Source organism: Cetorhinus maximus, chromosome 3 (genome assembly GCF_964194155.1).
Source record: "Cetorhinus maximus chromosome 3, sCetMax3.hap1.1, whole genome shotgun sequence".
In the NCBI taxonomy this organism is placed as follows: Eukaryota; Metazoa; Chordata; class Chondrichthyes; order Lamniformes; family Cetorhinidae; genus Cetorhinus; species Cetorhinus maximus.
Genome location: NC_135881.1, coordinates 124,968,724 through 124,983,440, shown reverse-complemented (window position 1 = coordinate 124,983,440; position 14,717 = coordinate 124,968,724). Strand labels below are relative to the sequence as shown.

Genomic DNA, 14,717 nt, shown 5'->3' with positions numbered 1-14,717 from the left:
CCTATTTCGTATGCTCGTATCGAGAGTGGACTGATAGGGTGGTAATTGGCCGGGTTAGATATGTTCTGCTTTGTGTGTACAGGACATACCTGGGCAATTTTCCACATTACCGGGTAGATGCCAGTGTTGTAGCTGTACTGGAGCAACTTGGCTAGGGACGCAGCAAGCTCTGAAACACAAGTCTTCAGTACTATTGCTGGAATAATGTCAGGGCCCATGGCCTTTGCAGTATCCAGTGCCTTCAGCCGTTGCTTAATATCACGTGGAGTGAATCGAATTGGCCGAAAACTGGCATCTGTAATGCTGGGGGCCTCAGGAGGAGGTAAAGAGGTATCATCCTTTTGGCACTTCTGGCTGAAGATTCTTGCAAACGTTTCAGCCTTATCTTTTGCACTCATGTGCTGGGGCTCCCCCAACATTAATGATGGGGACATTTGTGGAGCCTCCTTCTCTGGTGAGTTGTTTAATCATCCATCAGCATTCACAATTGGATGTGGCAGGACTGCAGAGCTTAGATCTAATCTGTTGGTTGTGGGATCGCTTAGCTCTGTCTATCACTTGCTGCTAATGCTGTTTGGCATGCAAGTAGTCCGGAGTTGTAGCTTCACCAAGTTGACATTTCATTTTCAGTATGCTTGGTGCTGCTCCTGGTATGCCCTCCTGCCCTCTTCATTGAACCAGGGTTGATCCCCTGGCTTGGTGGCAATGGTAGACTGGGGGATATGCTGGGCCATGAGGTTACAGATTGTGATCGAGTACAATTCTGCTGCTGCTGATGGCCCACAGCACCTCATGGTTGCCCAGTGTCGAGTTGCTAGATCTGTTCAAAATCTATCCCATTTAACTCAGTGGTAGTGCCACACAACAAAATGGAGGGTATCCTCAATACGAAGACTGGACTTTCTCTCCACAAGGACTGTGCGGTAGTCACTCCTACCATAACTGTCATGGACAGATGCATCTGTGGCAGGCAGTTTGGTGAGGATGACGTCAAGTATGTTTTTCCCTCTTGCTGGTTCTCTCACCACTTGCCACAGACCAAGTCTAGCAGCTATGTCCTTTAGGACTTGGCCAGCTCATTCTCTAGTGGTGCTACTGAGCCACTCTTGGCAATGTACTTTGAAGTCCCCCACCCAGAGTACATTCTGTGTCCTTGCCACCCTCAGTGCTTCCTCCAAGTGGTGTTCAACATGGAGGAGCACTGATTCATCAGCTAAGTGGGTGGAGCGGTACATGGTAATCAGCAGGAAGTTTCCTTATCCATGTTTGACTTCATGGGGTCCAGAGTCGATGTTGAGAACTCCCAGGGCAACTTCCTCCTGACTGTATACCATTGTGCTGCCACCTCCGCTGAGTCTGTCCTGCCAGGACAGGACATACCCAGGGATGGTGATGGTGGTGTCTGGGACTTTATCTCTAAGAATGATTCCGTGAGTATGACTACGTCAGGCTGTTGCTTGAATAGTCTGTGAGATAGCTCTCTCAATTTTGGCACTCGCCCCCAGATGTTAGTTAGGAAGACTTTCCAGGGTCAGTGGAGCCAAGTTTGCCAGTCATTTTTCGATGCCTAGGTCAATGCCAGTTGGTTCATCCTGTTTCATTCCTTTTAGCTGTCGCCACCCAATCCCAGGAGCAATGGGCACTGCATGGGTGAGTGAGTGAGGGGAGTGTGATACAACTGCATTGTAAAAGTGGAAAAGTTTTCAAAAGTACAGAATAGATTTTCTACTGAATAAAGTGCTATTTTGCAATGTACAATATTAAAAGGCTAGCCCAGTGTGAAATCCAGAGCTAATTACATAAACTCCCTCTATGGCTTTTATTCATTCTTTGCAGATCAGGTATTTTTTTGGTGGTTTGGAAGCAATATCAGACGTATGAGCTTTTATTCATTCTATGCAGATCAGTTTAGCCATCTGTTTGGCTGTCTGCACGCTTTGACAGATGTATGAGCACATATGGATATTGAAGTGCAGAGTTTATTTTTACAGATCCCCTGGGGAATGCGCAATTGATGGCATGGCTGCCTTCAAAAGCACCAATGGATCCTGAAGTGCAGATTGTGTTTATCCAGCTCTCCCCAAGAATGAGAGTTTGATGGCTTTGACAGATTTACGAGATTCTGACGGTGATAAAGGTTTTCCAAGTGGCTTTTCAAATGATGCTTATTTTGACAGGTTTATGAGCTTTTAAAATGACTTTCAAATGTTATAGGGCTTGAGAGTCATTTTTATAAAGTGGATACTGGATGAGTGGATTGGGGAAGGTGAGGAGTGGGCGGGGGGGGGGTGTAATTAGGTCAGTGAGAGGGAAGGTGGCTTTACACTGATCTGAATAACTGGGCCAGTGTTCTGGAAACAGAGGTAGGTCTTTTGACCTGACACTTATACATTAACCTGCCTCAGCCCGGTCCCTCCAAGAGATGAAAATCCTGCCTGCTGGCACCACCAAGACAGAGGCAGGATTGCAACATCAGGATTAATTCCAACTTCCGCTTCTCACCTCCAGTGGAAAAGTTCTGACTCTAGTTAAAAATGTCAGGAGAAGGTACCAAGCAAAGGCCAGGCTTATTTCCACAGGCAAGTAAATTAAAAATGAAGCTACCTGTGTCATTCTCTCTCATCTCCACACAACAGGTTACAGAGAAACACTGCTAAACATACATAGCCAAAGAGATGAAGCAGCAACTCATCCTTATATACATTAAGTTTGAACCTGCAACATTGGCAACGAAAAGTCAAATCAAATTTTTTATTTTCCTTTCCATTTTTGGTAAAAAGATTCATATCCAACAGCGTGCTGTTTATATAGATTTGTTCTTAATACAATTGATATAAATTAACCCAATGGCAAAACAAAGAAACACATCTTCAGGTTATCAGGTTGTCCATCAATACTTCTGTAGTATCAACAATTTATAAAAAAGCAAAAAGGTAAGTAGAAACAGTTCCAAATCTGAGAAACCACCACCACCATGTGCGCCTTTGAATCAGAGGGTTGTGGGTTCATGTCCCACTCCCGGAAACCAAGAACTGTGATTGTACTCGAAAAGAGTTGCAATCTGTGACTGTTGATAACTCGAAAGAGTTTGAAAACATTCCACAAATGGGCAATCAGGAGAAGCTGCACCGTTCAATTATTTACCAAATACCCAGGCAATCTGAAAGCAACTGTTCTTGTACCTTTCCAAATTGGTTTGCTCATCACACAATTAAGTTGAAGAGTATTAAACATTTAAGCATTAATGAATACAATGATGACAGCCACTTTGATTGAAAAGCCAGGCTACCTGTCCATGGTTAGAATTTGCTAAACAACTTCAAGCTCCTCATAATAGTTTAATTTGCATAATATAAACACACACGTGCACTAGTCAATCTCCCGCTGACTTGCAGAGTCAACACTAAATATTGAAACAGTGCTAGAAGGGAGGGGTTAATTGGATCAGGGCATGGAAGTGTAATTCAACCATTTTAAAGTCATACATTTGTCATGTTTCCATTATAAACTTTTTTGTCCAAACTTATAATGGAAACTTGTCACATGGTAATTTCATCCTCTTGCCAGTGGCAGTGCTCCAGTAACTCAAGAAAAGAGTGCAAACGCAGTGTGAGAAGGTTACATAGTTTAGAAACAAAGCCCTGATGAAAACACTGATCAATGCAGGAAAATCTATATTTGCATAGTTAAAACCAGTGGAGGAAATTATGCTACAAGCCCTTAATTAAGGAAGAATTGTACCTAATTAGATTAGTCACCCAACATTAAGGCATCAGCAAGTAAAAGGGCATGATCCTCAAACCTCAACCCACGGGCAACACAACAGAAAATTGTCACCACTCACCATTTTTAATAATATAATGATAAATATAATCTAGAAGGCCAGAGATACAACAGCTTTGATTCAAGCTTCATTCTAAACTGGTATAAACATTGTCCAAGAGCATGATATCTTTTAGTGCTTGATCCATTAGAGTTGTTGTAGTTCAGAGAAAGCTGGATACACATACATTGTCCATTTTTTATGTTTCTTTAATGCTGTTGTATGGTTTATTTTTAAGCAGAATGGGAATAGATAAAGGAAGAGGAGTAAAATAAAAATCAAGCCATTTTTGAAAAGGAAATCATTAGGTCCTCTCATTAAAATCACCATTTCACATTCCAGTTAGGTGTTGCTAACTTGATGCAGTGGACAGTATTGTATGTATGTATATGTGCATCTGCCCTCCAAGAATGGTTTTATTTTAAATTGAGAAGGTAGGGGGTATTTGTAGTACCCAGAGAAAATTCTAGCTTTTTCTTTTTATTTATATATATATATATATTTTTGATGCCTTCACAGTTCAGTTACTGTGTGATAAAATGCTGACAAATGGATTCTCTTCTGTCCTGCAAAATATTCTACTGTGGCACAAATCTGAGATAATTAACCTACTCGTGCATATAAGATATTGCCAGCCAATTGTTTTCACTTCCAGAACATACCCATAGGTTGAACTGAAATTGTCCACAGGCAATTTTAAAATGTAATCAGTTGGAAGGTTTTTTTTTAAAAAATTCCATTTGTGAAGGCCTACAACAATGCTTCTACACCCCAGTAAGTTATAGAGTTGGAAAAGATTTTTAAAAATTGAAAATTATTGGGTCATTGGCTGAAATCCATCTTGTGCTATAGAGGTTGTGGTTTTTAATATCATATCTATTTAGCTGAAGAACCAAAGATAATAAACCACAATCTATATTCTCTTAACTCTATATGAGACTTACAGTGGAGTTTTGTTATATACTATCTCATGTCCAAAGACAAGATGAATTAATGATTCCCAGGAGTTTCCTTAACAGCAAGAAGAATTAGATCAGTGTGGACCAGATTTATAAGGAGGTTTGAAATGACTGGATGTTCTTGTAATACATTGCTCCCATTGCCCACTCCCCATTGGTTCCAGAATTTAAAAACAATCCACTACAAAATTGAGCTACCAACAAAATTCATAATATCTTTGATCTTACTGCTAACGAATCAATTATACTGAAAAAATAGCTTTCAAATACTTTAGAAGTCAAATGGATTTATGGATTTATCTGCAGGCTGCAAAACCAAGCTTGGAAAAGAGATGAGCACCACCATGTCCAACGCCTTCATTATATATTGTTTGCCTTGTAACAAGAAACAAGATACTAAAAAGATGAATCACAGCTTCAGGTGCACCTCATGATACAAGCTCCAGTTTTTCCATAAAAGGGAGAGATTTCAGAAGGGCATTTATATAACATCATTCTCATCTTTAGGACATCTCTAAGGACTTTACACCAATATATTTGTTCTCTACGGTAGTCACTTGCTTTGTAGGTAAACACGCAGGTTCCCACAAACAGCAATGACTAGACAATTTTTTTGGTAGTTGGCTTAAGGATAAATTTTGGTCACTATACCAGAAGTTCCCTGCTCTCTCAAAAGTGACATGGAATTTTCCATCCACCTGAACAAACAGACCATTTAGTACTGTATCTCATTCTACAACAGCACCTCTGAAGTGCAGCACTCCTTCAGTAGTGCACTGACACACACATACACAATACATATAAGTTCGATAATTATTCAAGTATGCATTTTCACGACAAAGACACTGAATTGAGAAGCCTCATGCTTCAAGATGAAAAACCATTTGCAGCACTAATTCATCATGGACACTTTTTCACAGAATGTGTTATAATATTAGTTACAAATTAGTTGCAAATTTGAAATCAAGTCAAGAACACTAAAGAACCAAAGGATCCTATAATAATACAGGTGCTGTTATTGAAAAGCCACATGGATCAGAATACTATTCTGTAACATTTGTGGATTTTTACACTAGATTTCTCTTTGGATGCAGAATCACTCTTGTAAATTGACCTTGAGCCAGGCCTTGACCTGTCTTATATCCACGAGATAAAGTGCTGCTCGATCTAGGCAAAAGCAAAATACTGCAGATGCAGGAAATCTGAAATAGAAACAGAAAATGCGGGAAATCTCACTAGGTCTGGCAGCATTTGTGGCAAGAGAAACAGAGCTAATGTTTTGAGTCCATATTACTCTTCTTCAGAGGTGAAGAGAGGGAGCAATGTGATGGGTTTTATACCTGTGGAAGAGAGAGAGCAAAATAGGTCAGGGTTAGGTGGGAGCTCAGGAGAGATTTGACAAAGGTGTCATGGGCACAAGATAAAGGGAGTGTTAATGATAGTGTTAAAGACTAAGGAAATTGCTAATAGTAGCCTAAAGGTCAGATGGCAAAACATGTTAATAGCAGAACAAGAGTCAGTGCTCTCTCAAAGCAAAACAGAAGAACAAGTTACAGACTGGCTCTGTGGGGGAAGGGGTTGGAGAAAGGAAAAGAAAAATAAATTTTTAAAAAACAACCAATTTGGAGGAGAGTCCATGGTCTGAAGTTGTTGAACTCATTGTTAAGTCCAGAAGGCTGTAAAGTGCCTAAACGGAAGATGAAGTACTGTTCTTCCAATTTGCGTTGGGCTTCAGTGGAACATTTCAGCAGGCTAAGGATGGAAATGTGACAATGAGAGCAAGATGGTGAATTGAAATGAAAAGCGACAGGAATTTTGGGGTCATGCTTATAGACTAAGCGAAGGTGTTCTGCAAAGTGAAATTTACTTTGATGCAACCAGCTTTCCAGATAAGCATTTTTTCACTAGTTCCAACTATAGTCACTTTGATAACAATTTGTTCCATTTAGAAGTGCAGTATAACAGATTTCATTTTTATACTGTACACAGAAATAATTTCAAACATCAGAGTCCCAACCTGAAAGGAGACACAATCCTGTCTGTAAAATAGTATCAAGCACTGCAGTGACTTTGAATTCTTAAAATTGCTGGCAAAATTCTAACAGTAGTAATCCAGGACATCATTGCAGGAGTTCCTCAGGGTAGTGTCCTCAGCTCAACCACCTTCAGCTGCTTCATCAATGACCTTCCTTCCATCATAAGGTCAGAAGTGGGGATATTCACTGATCACTGCACAACGTTCAGCACCATTTGCAACTCCTCAGATACTGAAGCAATCCATGTCCAAATGCAGCAAGACCTGGACAATATCCAGACTTGGGCTGACAAGTGGCAAGTAACATTCGCACCACACAAGTGTCAGTCAATGACCATCTCCATCAAGAGAGAACCTTAATGTTCAATGGCAATCCCATCACTGAATCCCTGACAATCAACATCCTGGGGGGTTACCATTGACCAGAAACTGAACTGGAGTAGCCAAATAAATACTGTGGCTACAAGAGCAGGTCAGGGGCTAGGAATAATGCGATAAGTAACCCACCTCCTGACTCCCCAAAGCCTGTCCACCATCTACGAGGCACAAGTCAGGAGTGTGATGGAATACTCCCCACTTGCCTGGATGAGTGCAGCTCCCACAACACTCAAGAAGCTTTACACCATCCAGGGCAAAGCAACCCGCTTGACTGGCACCACATCCATAAACATTCACTCCCTTCACCACCGACGCACAGTAGCAGCAGTGTATACCATCTACAAGATGCACTGCAGGAACTCACCAAGGCTCCTTCGACAGCACCTTCCAAACCCATGACCACTACCATCTGGAAGGACATGGGCAGCAGATTGATGGTAACACCACCACCTAGAAGTTCCCCTCCAAGTCACTCACCATCCTGACTTGGAAATATATCACCGTTTCTTCACTGTTGCTGGGACAAAATTCTGGAACTCCCTTCCTAACAGCACTGTGGGTACCCACACCACATGGACTGCAGTGGTTCAAAGCTGCTGCTCACCACCACCTTCTCGAGGGCAACTAGGGATGGGCAATAAATGCTGGCCCAGCCAGTGAAGCCCACATTCCATGAATGAGCAAAAAAATATATTAGCAGGGCAGAGAGTGGATTAGAATACTGCCCTTTCATCACAAGGGTGACATGGATTTGAATTTAAATCTGAGCCTTGCACTTTTGGATATATTAGAATAAGGTCAGCATAGAAAGGAGCATTATCCTGTACCTGAACTGAATTATAAACACCCTGGTTTCTTATGTTAACATATTACAAAAGTATGTAATATCCCTTTCCAAAATCTTTTTATATATACCCCCTACCCACCTAAAAGACTAGGAAAACTCAATTAAAACTCTGAATTTTTTTTTTCAGATTTTCTTCTCACTTCAGAACTCAGCAAGGGTAGACTTTTAAAATATTATAGGATGCAGCCAGATAATTAAAAAGATAAAAACAAAAAACTGCGGATGCTGAAAATCCAAAACAAAAACAGAATTACCTGGTAAAACTCAGCAAGTCTAGCAGCATCGGCGGAGAAGGAAAGAGTTGAAGTTTCGAGTCCTCATGACCCTTCAACAGAACTCAAAAGTTATCTTAAAAAGATAAGATTGCTGGAATCACAGAATGGCTGTATAAGGTATGTGCATCACAATTTTCTTATTGTCCAAAACTTACAAGTCCCAAGAAGCATATTTTAACTCTATTCCCTGAAACTTTCCCAATGAATGGAGACCCATGGCCAATCTCCAAAAATAAATTGGTGGGGGTGGGGGGGCAGAAGAAAAAGGGACTGTGCTAAGAAAATGCCAGAAATAAAGTAAAAGGCAAAAAAGGAATAAAAGTTAAATAAGTAGAGAAATCAGGTGGGGTTCCTGCTTGCTATCCAACATCACTTGTTCACATCTGTGCACTTCTAACATATGTCCCTCCAAATATTCCCAGGGTTAAATAAGCAGTTGATAGCCCAACATGAGGGGGTTGGGGGGGGGGGGGGGGGGGGGGGGGAATATAGTTGGAAAAAGGAAGAGCCAAAAACACCGTATTCCTTATGCAGTCCCAAGAAATGCCACTTTGCTTTCAACTGCAGGCCAACTGACCATTTCAAAAAGTAACATTTCATGTCAATTCTGTGATGTTTAAGTTATAAACATCTTTGATTTTTCTCCTGCTAAGAGACTAAACTTCGCTTGTAGTCATTCCCAGATAAAACTACAGCAGGTTATCAGCCAGATTGCATAGTACACTCACCTCTAAATCAAAAGGTTATGTTATGATCCCAGCTGAGAATACCCCTGGATAAGCTACCCAGGTGATAGGGAAGTCTAAGAAGCCACATTGTTTCACACTACCCATGCAGTACAAGGCTAACAAGTCCATCTGCATGACCTCCAGCATGCTTGAGGCATGGATCAGGAAAGTGGGCAAAACGTATCAGTGAAAGAAAAAGACAACTGTTATCATTACAGACAACTGGCCTCAAGAGCGTCAAGCTGATATACTTGCCTCCCAACACCATGGCCAAGCTCCAGCTGTTATGATCCCTAGCTGAGGTTACCACTGGACATGCCTGGCCCCAGGATGGAACCCAGCTTGATAAATCTTAACTTTTATTTTGTTTGTTTGTTTAGATACTTGGAGAATAGTTACTGAACAGAGTCACAGGGATCAGCTGTTGAACTTTTAACAAAAGAACATTTATTCAACAAGATATGACCTACATTACGATACTCCTTCACCCACAACTATACCTTTACAGATATATACAGATTTGTAAGGATAGCAAAAGCTCTCTTACACTTTATGTTCACAGTAAATACACAGTCCACAGAAACTTAAGGCGACCTGTGGTCAGACACACCACTCTGAAACCAAGTGGCAGATGCCACTTCAATCAGATGCTATGGATCCCTCAACTACCCCCAGACGCTTGTCACACCGTGAGCCAACTGGTCTCACACGAGGGTTTCCAATCTCCACTCTCCAAGAACTCACCTTGGAATCTTCTCCCAAACGATGCTTTCTCTCCGACACCTTCCGCAAGGCTTCACCTCCAGGGTTTCGAACTCTCCTTCCGATGTTCCTCTCCCCTGGGTCACCACATGCATTTAAGCTGTCTTCTACGCACTCTATCTCACTGACTCAGCCATCAACAGTACACCACTGCTTCACAAGCCTGCAGCAAAGAGTTACAGGCCTTCAGCCATCTCTTTGGACCTTCTTGCCTCTTGCAAGCTGTTCTCACTTTAAATCGGCTTTCTGCAGCTTTTGTCTCTTTAAATTTGAAGCTTGGAGCCTTTCTCTCTGCCCCTCACTCTTAATTTCACTAACAGGACCTTTCCCAGGTTCCTGTCCTTCCTTTGACTAGAAGGTCTGCTTGGGACTCTCTCTTGTTCCACTCCCCTAGACTTTGGGGTCTTCTTAGTTTGGACTGGCTATCTATCCCTTCTAAGTGGCTTTTGTTCAGCAGCTGTCTTCAAAACAGAACTCAACTGCTGGTTCCTTCGTTTTTGTGTGCGTGTCTGTGGGAGGGGCCTGCTTTTCTGGACCCTGTTGCTAGGCAACAGCACTGTTTTTTTTCTACTCTTGTTTGCTTAAGTCATAAAACTCTCATTAGAAATACAAGCAGCCTTTTAAAGTGAAACTAAAACTCCATTTGACCTTTCTTAACACATAAATACGAAATACAAATCAAACTTAAACATTAAAGCCAAAACTCATTCCTAACACCCACAAATACAACTTACTTAAACTATCTCTATTTCCTAACAATTGGCAGTTCAAACCCAATTCGATACATGGCCATTTAATCTAGGTTGACACTTAGTGCAACACTCCCTACATGATGAATTTATCAGAGGTGCCATCTTTTGGATGAGGCATTAAGTCAAGACCCTGTCTGTCCTCAGGTGATGTTTCTTGTTGAATAAATGCTTTATTGTTTTGTAAAAAGTTCACCAGCTGACTCCTCTGACTCTGTTCAGTAGCTACTCTCCATGTATTTAAACTTCAAGAATGATATCATGGGATTTCTTGGCGGTCAGTGGTGAGAAGCTTGGTCCCCTTAATATATATTAATGACCTAGACATTGGTGTACCAGGCACAATTTCAAAATTTGAAGAGGATACGAAACTTGGAAGTATTGTGAACTGTGAGGAGGACAGTGTTAAACTTCAAAACAGACAGGCTGATGGAATGGGCAGACAAGTGGCAGATTTAATGCAGAGAAGTGCGAAGTGATTCATTTTGGTAGAACAGGAAAAGGCAATGTGAAATAAACAGTGCAATTTTAAAGGAGGTGCAGGAGCATAAGAACCTGGGGAATATGTGCACAATTATTGAAGGTGGGAAGTTTGAGAGAGTAGTTTCAAAAAGCATACAGGATCCTGGGCTTTATAAATAGGGGCATAGAGTACAAAAGCCAGGAAGTTATGATAAACTTGTATAAAACATTGGTTCAGCCTCAACTGGAGAATTGTGTCCAGTTCTGGGCACCACACTCTAGGAAGGACGTGAAAGCATTAGAGGTAGTCCAGTGAAGATTTACGAGAATGCATTTCCTTATCTCTGTTACGTAGTTACGTAGATCAACTGCAGAAGCTGGGGCTATTTTCCTTTGAGAAGGCTGAGAGATTTGATAGAAATGTTCAAAATCATGAGGAGACTGAGTAGGTAGGGAGAAACTGTTCCCACTGGTAGAAGGATGACAACTAGAAGACAACTATTTAAGGCGATTGGCAAAGGAAGCAAGGTGACATGAGGAAAAGCCTTTTTTTTATATAAATGCAGCGTGGTTAGGATCTGGAAAGCAGTGCTTGAGAGTATGGTAGAGTGTTATGATCCCCAGCTGAGATTACCCCCGGGCATGCCTGATCCAAGGGTGGAACCCAGCCTGATAGACCCTAACTTTTAATTGTTTAAATACATGGAGAGTAGCTACTGAACAGAGTCAGAGGAGTCAGCTGGTGAACTTTTTACAAAACAATAAAACATTTATTCAACAAGAAAAGATGAACTATATTACAATACTCCTTCACCCACAACTATACCTTTACAGATTATATACAAATTTGTAAGGATAACACAACTTACAAAAACTCTTATACTTTAATGTCCACAGTAAGCACCCATGTACACCTATGATACCCTGTGGTCAGACACACCACACTCTGCAACCAAGTGACAGATGTCACCTCAACCAGATGCTATGGATCTCTCCTCAACTACCCCCAGACGCCTGTCATACCGTGAGCCAGCCAGTCTCACTGAATTCCATCCTTCACATCTCTACTCTCCAAGACGTCGCCTTGGAATCTTCTCCCAAAATGACATTTTCTCTCAGGCACCTTCCACAAGGGTTCACCTCCAGGGTTTCAAACTCTCCTTCTGATGTTCCTCTTCCCTGGGTCACCACATGCATTCACACTCTCTCACCAATTCAGCCTTAACAGTACACTACTGCTTCACATGCCCATAGCAAAGAATTACAGACCTTCAGTTGTCTCTTTGAAACTTCTTGCAAGCTGCTCTCACTTTGAATCTGAAGCATGGAGCCTGTTCTCACTTCGAATTTGAAGCTTGGAGCCTCTCGCTCTGCCCCTCGCTCTTAACTTCAGTTAACAGGACCTTTTCCCAGTTTCCTGTCCTTCCTTCGACTTCAGGGTCTCCTTTGGGCCTTCTCCTCTTTCCACTCTCCAGGATTTTTGGGTTTTTTCTTCGCTTGGGACCTTTGTTTTTTTGGGAAATCTGCAGTTCCCTCGACAAGTGTCCAGTCTCTCTGGGGTCCGAGCTTCAACGGAACTTAAAACTGCTGATTCCTTAGTTCTGTGTGTATGTTTGTGGGAGGAGCCTGCCTATCTGGCCACCCTGTTGCTAGTCAACAGCACTATTCTTTCTACTCTTGCGTGTTTACTTTATATGGGTCGGAAACTTCTCATTAGAAATGCAAGCAGCCTATTAAAGTGAAAGTAAAACTCCGTTTGACCTTTCTTAACACAGATACAGAAATAAAAATCAAACAAACTTCAAAGCTAAAACTCATTCCTAACACCCACAAATACCAATATAACTAACTTAAACTATCCCTATTTCCTAACATGGAGGCAGATTTAATTGTGGCTTTCAAAAGGAAATTAGATAATTTTCCGAAGAGGAAAAATTTGTGGTGCAAAAGGCAGAGCAGTAGCACTAGGTGAATTGCTCTTGCAGAGGGGCAGCACAGATATGGCAGGCTAAATGGCCTCCTTCTGTGCTGTAACAATTCTATGATTCTACAAACAATTGTCAAGTTTCCAAACTACAAACTGAAGTGCCCTTACACCCTTATTAAAAAAGTACCCTTATTAAAAAATAATTACCATGTTTTTCCCCTCAGTTTAATACACAAGCAAAAGAGAATTGAATCAGACTTTACGAAGAGGACCTCCTGCTGCAGAAAACAGATTCTCCGCGTGGCAAGTTGCTCACTTATACTGCTGTATTTGGTGCCATTAAAAACACAGTACATTCACACAAGCCGGAAGATAAATAAAACCAGAGGATTGCTTTTGCAAACCTCTTACCATGTTTAAAAAAACGATCCTTCACAATCTCCCACTCTCCAAAAAGGTGCAGGACTTGGAAATCCAGACAAGGCTTTTTATTGAAAAGTTGTAATGTGTTGGACATGCATGCATGGATTTATGTGCTGCAAACATTAGTTGATTTGTTTGACATCCAAAATCTGCAATCCCATTGCCCTTTATTACACCACTTCTGAATTTCTCAGTGCTAGTCCAACAGCTGTTTAGGTACTGAAAAGCTGTGTGTGTGTGGCTGGAGAACTGAATTGGAATCTATTTGTGGATGATGAAATTAAATCAAAATAGGCAGATTTCTCCATATTATTTAACAAAATCAGTTTATTGTCACTATCTCATTGGCACAATAAGTTTTTTTTAAACATAATAGCTCAAGTCATAAAGCAGGAAATATGTTATTTGTTACCAATGGTTAGTAAAATGGCTGGGACTTAAATACTCCAGTATTCGAGTCACCCATTAGCTCTGAAAGCAGCGTTCGAGTTGCTAGGATACATGCAGTAAAATAATTTTCAAACACTGAATCATATTTTTAATATAATTATGGTAAGGGCTCCACTGCAATAGCTTGGTGACTACATCAGCAAAGTATTTATTGGTAGTAAAAAAAATGGATTTAGTGTAATTAATTCCATGCATCAAAGGTAATCTATCAATGGTTGCCCTAGTGTATCAAAAGGGAATATGGTACATACTTGAAGTGGAAAGATTTACAGGGCTATGGGGATAGACCAGGGAAGGGAGACCAATTAGCTCGCTCTACCAAAAAGCTAGTACTGACATAATGGTCTGAATGGTCTCCTTGTGCTGGATGATTCTACGAACCTAAACGAGTAGCTGGACAGTGGAAAGGGAATAGAATTATTTGGTAGAGGGCAAAAGCATTAGCATGGTTTAGCACTTTTAGGCGGGATTCTGATTTAGAGGCTTTCAGTCATAATCCCACAGGTGGTAACTTCACACCATTGGCTCCTCAGCCAAGCACATACACCAAATGTCTGAACCTGCAGTTCCTGAGCTGAGCTGGATTACTACTGCAACAACACTTCCATCAGTAGGGTAAAACTAACCTGTCTCACGACGATCTAACCCCAGCTCACGTTCCCTATTAGTGGGCGAGCTATCCAATTAGTCCTCAATTCTGATTTGGAGGAAGCAGTGGTTCACCCACGAAGATGTGAGCCTGAATCTTCTAATAAGTTGAGTCGTTCGCCACTCCACATAAGTCGCTAATGCGCCTCGGGAACCTAAGACATCCCGACATGCATACACGCTTACCTGGGAAGTTTAAACTTTAAAATTGCCAGTCATATCCCACCCGGACTGCTGCACAATTCCCTAAG

The 14,717-nt window shown here is 41.3% G+C and overlaps 1 protein-coding gene across 7 annotated transcripts in view; it reads right to left on the bottom strand.

Moving 5' to 3' along the window:
• The window catches only part of LOC144678890 (protein PALS2-like), a 141,311-nt gene that overhangs the window by 86,463 nt on the left and 40,131 nt on the right, over positions 1–14,717 (bottom strand). Inside the window, exon 1 of one of the 7 annotated variants that reach the window (XM_078538923.1) lies at positions 9,810–9,919. The exons of the other annotated variants lie outside the window; for them this stretch is intronic. The gene's annotated coding sequence lies outside the window, so the exon portion shown is untranslated. Of the gene's footprint in view, positions 1–9,809; positions 9,920–14,717 lie in introns of those variants that run through there. 7 annotated transcript variants of the gene reach the window in all.